Raw genomic sequence first — 7,316 nt, forward strand, 5'->3', positions numbered from 1 at the left:
TTCATATACTTATGGGCCTTCTGTATGTCCTTCTTGGAGAAGTGTCTGTTCAGGTCCTTTGCCCATTTTTTAACTGGATTTTCTATCTTCCTGGTGCTGAGTAGTATAAGTTCTTTATATGTTTTGTAGATCAAACTCTTGTTCAAGGTATCATTGGCAAATATGTTTTCCCAAAAGGTTGGTTCCCTTTTCATTTTGCTGATCTTTTCTTTAGTTGAGCAGAAACTGTTTAGTTAGATGTGGCCCCTTTTGCTTATTCTTTCCTTTATTTCCCTTTCCCTGGGAGATATATCAGAGAAAATATTGCTGTGTGGGATATCTGAAATTTTACTCTCTTTGTTTTCTTCTAGGACTTTAATGGTGTCACAGCTTACATTTCAGTCTTTTATCTATCTTAAGTTTATTTTGATGTGTGGTGTAAGTTGGTGATCTAGTTTCATTTTTTTTTTTTTTTTTTTTTTTTGCATGTCCCTGTCCAGTTCTCCCAACACCATTTGTCAGAGAGGCTATTTTTGCTCCATATTATGCTCCTACCCCCTTTGTCAAATATTAATTGACCATAGAGATCTGGATTTATTTCTGGGCTCTCTTTTCTGCTTCATTGATCTGTATGTCTGTTCTTATGCCAGTACCAGACTGTTTTGATTACAGAGGCCTTGTAATATAGTTTGATATCAGGTGTTGCGAATCCTCCTACTTTGTTCTTTTTTCTCAAGATTGCTGAGGCTATTTGGGGTCATTTTTGGTTCCATATAAATTTTTGAAATATTTTTTCTAGATCTGTGAAATATGTCATTGGCATTCTAATAGGGGATGTTTTGAATCTATAAATTGTTTTGGGTAATATGAATATTTTAATGATGTTAATTCTTCTAATCCATATACTCAGTATATGTTTTCATTTATTTGTATCTTCCCTAACTTCTTTCTTCAGTGTTCTGTAGTTTTCCAAGTACAGGTCTTTTAACACTTTGGTTAAGTTTATTCTTAGGTACTTTATTTTTCTTATTGCTATAGTAAATGGAATTTATTTTCTAGTTTCTATTTCTCATATTTCATTGTTGGTGTACAAAAATGCCTTCAATTTCTGAATATAGACTTTGTATCCTGCAATTTTTCCAAATTCACTTATTAGATTAAGTAGTTTTTTGGTGGAGCCTATGTACACTATCATGTCCTCTGCAAAAAATGACAGTTTTACTTCCTCCTATCCTATTTGGATGCCTTTTCTTTTCTTGTCTGATTGCTGTGGCTAGAACTTCCAAAACTATGTTGAATCGAAGTGGAGAGAGTGGACATCCTTGTCTTGTTCCTGATGTCAGCGGGAAAGCTTTCAGTTATTGCCCATTGAGTATGAAATTGGCTGCAAGTTTCTTGTATATGGCCTTTATTATGTTGAAGTATGCTCCCTCTATTCTCATTTTGCTGATCATTTTTACCATAAATGGGTGCTGTACTTTACCAAATACTTTTCAGCATTTATTGATAATGATCACATGATTTTTGTCTTTCATTTTGTTTATGTGGTGTATTACGTTTATTGATTTGTGAATATTAAACCATCCTTGTATTCCTGGAATGAATCCCACTTGATTGTGGCGTACGATCTTTTTAATGTGTTGCTGGATCCAGTTTGCCAATATTTTGTTGAGTATTTTAGCATCTATGTTCATCAGAGATATTGGCCTGTAGTTTTCACTCTTTGTTGTGTCTTGACCTGGTTTTGGAATTAGGATAATACAGGCCTTATAGAAAGTGTTTGGGAATCTTTCCCCTTCTTGGATTTTTTTCGAATAGTTTGAGAAGGATGGGTGCTAGTCCTTCCCTAAATATTTTGTAAAATTTGCCTGTGAAGTCATCCAGTCTGGGGCTTTTGTGTGCTGGGAGTTTTTTGATTACTGCTTCAATTTCACTAGTTGTTATCAATTTATTCAGGCTTTCTGCATCTTCTTGATTCAGTTTTGGAAAATTATGTTTCCAGAAATTTGTCTATTGCACCAAGGTTGTCCAATTTCTTGGCATATAGTTGTTCATAGTAATTTCTTACAATCCTTTCCATTTTTGTGGTATCAGTTGTGATTTCTCCTCCTTCGTTTCTCATTTTATTTGGGTCCTCTCTCTTTTTTTCTTAATGAGTTTGGTTAAAGGCTTGCCAATTATGTTCATCTTTAGAACCATTTCCTGGATTTATTGTTCCTTTGAATTGTTCTTTTAGTCTAAATGTCATTTAATTCTGCTTCGATCTTTGTTATTTTCTTCTTTCTTCTCGCTCTGGGCTTTGTTTGTTGTTGTTCCTCTACTTCTTGTAGCTGTAGGGTTAGGTCGTTTACTTGAAATTCTTCTGTCATCTTGAGTAGGCCTTTATTGCTATGAACTTCCTCCTCAGGACTGCCTTTACTGTGTCCCATAGGTTTTTGGTTTTTGTGTGTTCAATTTCATTTTTGTCCAGAAACTATTTGTTTTTTTCCTTGATCTCATTGTTGAATTATTTATTACTTAATAGCATGTTATTCAGTCTCCATGAATTTGAAGGATTTTGAGTTTTTTCCTTGAGGTTGGTTTCTAGTTTCAAGCCATTGTGATCTGAGAAGATGCTTGATAAAATTTCAAGTTTCTTGAATGTGTTGAGGCTTGTTCTGCATCCTACTATGTGGTCTATCTTTGAAAATGTGCCGTGTGCATTTGAAACAAATGTATATTTTGCTTCTTTGGGATGAAATGTTCTGTATATATCAATTAAGTCCATTTGATCTCTAGTGTGGTTCACTGCTACGATATCCTTGGTATTTCTTTGCATGGAAGATCTGTCCATTGTTGACAATGGGGTGTTAAAATCTCCTACTATGAGTATGTTGCCATCAATAGCCTTCTTGAAGTCTTCTAAAATTTTCTTTATATATTCGGGTGCTCCTATGTTGGTTGTATATATGTTTACAAGAATTATAACTTCTTGATGGATTGTCCCCTTACATATTATGAAATGCCCTTCTTTGTCTCTTCTAATGGCCTTCATTTTGAAATCTATTTTGTCTGATATAAGTGTTGCTGCCTCAGCTTTTTTTCATGTCCATTTGCTTGAAATATTTTTTTTCATCCCTTCACTTTCAGTCTGTATGGATCTCTTGTTCTGAGATGGGTCTCTTGTAGACAGCCGACATGTGGATCATGTTTTCTTATGCACTCAGCTACCTTATTTCTTTTGATTGGACCATTTAATTCATTTATATTTAATGTTATTAGTGATAGGTACTTATTCATTGCCGTTTTTTCCCCTTTGTACCAGCGTTCCTCTCTCTCTCTCTCTCTCTCTCTCTCTCTGTCTCTCTCTCTGTCTTTCTCTCAATCTTCTTAAAGCAGCCCCTTAGCATCTCTTGCAATGTTGGTATTATTTTAACCTTCTTCTTTTGTTTGGGAAAAATCCTTATTTCACCTTCCATTTTGAATGAGAGCCTTGATGGGTAGTGTAGCCTTAGTTGTAAGCCTTTGCTTTTCATTGCTTGGAATATTTTTTGCCATTTTCTTCTGGCTTCTACTGTTTCTGTTGAGAAATCAGCTGATAGCCTTATCGGAGCTCTCTGTGTAAGCCATTTTTCTCTTGCTGCCATTAGGATTCTCTCTTTATCTTTGAATTTTGTCATTTTAATTATGATATGCCTTGAAGTGGGCTTCTTTGGGTTCATCTTCATTGGGACACTCTGTGCTTCCTGGACCTGCATGACTTTTTCTCTCATTAAGTTAGAGAAGCTTTCTTTCATTAGTTTTTCAAACAGGTTTTCTATCCCTTGCTCCTCTTCTTCTCATTCTGGTATCCCTATGATATGGATATTATTACGTTTCATGTTGTCCTGCCGCTCTCTGAAACCCTCTTCATTCTTTTTCAGTTTCTTTCATTTTGTTGCACTGTCTGCGAATTTTGTTCTATGTTGTCTTCCAGTCGCCAATCCAATCCTCTTCTTCATCTAGCCTTCTTTTGATTCCTTCTACTGTGTTCTTCAATTCAGAAATTGTATTCTTCATTTCCTCCTGGTTCTTATTGATAGTTCTGTGTCCTTTTTAATGCTGGTGTAGTTCACAGTAAGTTACTTATAGCTTCCCTGGAGTTCTTTGTAGTTTACCTGGGTTTCTTTGTAGTTTTCTTTGAGCTCCCTGAGCTCATCGAGCTTCCTTATAACCATTATTTTGAATTCCATGTCTGAGAGTTTGCTTGCCTCTATTTAATTTAACATTCTTTCTGGGAATTCCTCCTTTCCTTTTGATGGTGGGTTGTTTATTTTTCTCCCCATGTTAGGTGACTCTTCTTGTTTATTTTTCCTTAGATTGATCTGCTTTGACTTCCTTTCTTAGTGGTGTGATCTTCTGTGGTAAGAGACCTGTGGAATTCAGCAGTGCAATCTCCTTGATCTCCTGAACATGATGCTCTTGGGATGCCCTTTATGCCACGCATTTGGGCTGTCTGGTTATACTTGGGTTTTGGTTGTTGTTTTGTTGCTCTTTGATGCGTCCTTCTCTGCAGCTAGCTTACTGAGAGTCATTCGGCCCACCATGTCTTATGTACTGTTGTAGATGTGCTGCCAAAACAAAGCCACACAACCCAGGCAAGAAACCCACACCCACGAAAATAACCTCCACTCACAATCACACTCTCAACAGAAAATGAGCCAGTATTAATAAAGTTGTACAGAGATTAATACTAAACTTATTATAAGAAAAGGAAAACAGAGTTGACTAATTGAAATAAAAATTATTTTGAAAGGGGAGAGGGAAGAACAATAAAAGTAGTGAGTAGGGACAAGGCAATGAGAGAAAGAAAGTAAAATTTACATCATATATTAAAAAAGGGAGAGAAGAAGGCAGAATGAAGTAAGAGAAGTGTATAGTATTAGGTTTTAAGTATATATATATCGTCGTCGTCGGCAGCCGTCCGTCTCGAGAGACGATGGTGTAGCTTCTTCAGAGTCTATCTGCACCGCCAAGAATGGCTGTGCAGTCCGACTCGGGAGTGACATGGTATCTGTCTCCTCCCGTGTTGAATCGACATCTTGCGATGACGCTGAAGCTACAGAGCCTGGGCAGGGTAATATGGAGGGTCTGCTGTTGCCCATGCAGCAGACCCCCCCTCTCTTCGCAGCTGAAGGGTCCAAGGGAAAGACGGAGTCGATACAGCTTGGGTTCAGGTGCGCCGCAGGAGTTGCCGGTGTTGACTACAACGTCAAACCGCCTTAGGGACTCCGGCTCCGGATTTTCTGTCGGGGTTTACTCCCTTAGCCTTTCCCCTGAAGAGGTATGCCGCAAGGCAGCGGAGGTTTTTTGGAGTCAGAGTTTTCCTTCTCTGATGTACCCTGACTGGAAGATCGAACCAGCGACACTTAGCTCGCAGGCCGACGCTCAATCCACTGAGCTAAATCAGCCAGGGCAAATATATATATATATATATATATATATATATATATATATATATATATATAGTGAGAAAGAGAACAAAAACACAAAAAAGAAAGAAAGAAGAGGAGGAGGAGAAGGAGAAGAATAAGTCAAATTGAGAAAAAGTTTTACCACAGCACTATTGACAAACAATGACCTGAGATTAATTTTCGTGGGATGGGAATAGAGGGGAAAAAGAAAGAAAAGCTTAAGAGCCATCTAGAGGAAAGGGAAGTGATTTTGAGATGATAGAGGGAGAAGGTATACTAAGAGTGAGGAATGAAAACCAAGCTAAGACAAGAAAAAAATTAAATTTAAAATGAAAGAAAGAAAGGGCTGGAGTAAGATACAAATGGAGTAGGGGAGGGGAATGATAAGATTTGAGATTTGAAATACAAAAATAGTGAAGATCTATGAACAAAATTGCAGAAATGGCACAACTACCACCATATACACAACCAATGAGCAAAGATTGATCAAGGTGGAGAGAGAACAAGTGTATTTTATGAATAGGAAAAAGAATGTAAATGACTAATGACAAGAAAAATAGTTTTTAAAAGCTGGAAAGGGGAGAAAAGTTGAGTGTGGAATGGAAATGAGTTGTAGCAAGAAAGAAGATAGAATTTAAAACAAAAATAAGAGGAAATCAGATGATCAAATGGAGTAAGAGAAGGGAGGAGCAAAATATGAGGTTTGAAATAAACTGTAATATAAAAACTAGTGACTTAAAATGCACAAACTGGGAGGACAGGAAATAGATGTTAAAAACCTATGCAGGAGAGAAAATAACTCATGAAGAAGACCATGGTGGAATTCATCTCAGAAGTATGTAGTTTTTACCACTTTCTTCTTTTTCTTGGTCAGCCAGTGGTCAAGATTTCATGAATTTCATAACTCCCTTTCTGCCTGCCTGTCTGTGGGGAGATCTAGCTGGTTGCTGAGGCTGCTGCTCTCTGGCTGGCGACTCTGCTGAACTCTCCTCTTATAGCATCCCTCAGCTCTGAGAAACACGGGGTCGGGTCACTCCTCCTGGTTCTGTGGTGCACCCTTGCCCTTTGCATTTTTGTTTGCTGAGCCTCTGCACCCTCATGCAGGCATGTGAGCCCAGGGTCCCTGCTGACTCTCAGGTCTTGCCTCAACTCTCCTTCCAAAAGAGTCCGTGTAGCCCCCACACTTATGCACTTGTCCCTGGGGACCCATTCTCTGTGTGCTCCCCCTTGCCAAAAATCACACAATCTGTCATAGATAGGGCTGGCCTCTGTCTTCCCACACCTCTTGCACTTTCATACACAGTTTCTCACTGGATCCTTCCTGGATGGCACTGGGAAGGGCCCCTGTGGTGATATAGTAACACTGGGCTGTGGTGGAGAGCTGACTTTGCTCTCTCCAGAGATCTTTCACCTACAATGGGACACAGTTTCTAGGGCCTGCACCTCCCTGGTCTTCTCTTTTAGCTCTGTTTGCTCGCAGCTACTGTGCCAATCTGTACCTGTCCCTACATGGTGCAGCCAGGAGCACTGGACTGGGCAGCCCTGGTGATTCCACTTGGAAAGTGCAGGTCACCAGTTTTGTCCACACCCACGCAGTCCCCATGCTCTGGTCCCCGTTTGTGCTCACTCACAGCCACTCTCACTCACTCTCCGCTGTGTGTTTTTACTCCATGTCTAGTCTGCAATGGGAGCAAGTAGACAGGGCTGCTGACTAGTCTTCCTCCATCTTTCCCCCACTTCTCAAGTACATGATTCTGCATGTTCCCCCATGTTTCCACACTGCTAGCACCGCCCATGGCTACTGTTTGTGCCTGACTTTTGTCACCTACTTTATCCCTTAGTCCATAGACTAATATAGCAGAGGTTCCACAAAATGGATTTTCTGTGACTCCTCTGAGCCTGAGA

This window comes from Furipterus horrens, unplaced genomic scaffold (genome assembly GCF_987537825.1).
Source record: "Furipterus horrens unplaced genomic scaffold, mFurHor1.1.pri manual_scaffold_1, whole genome shotgun sequence".
Taxonomy (NCBI): domain Eukaryota; kingdom Metazoa; phylum Chordata; class Mammalia; order Chiroptera; family Furipteridae; genus Furipterus; species Furipterus horrens.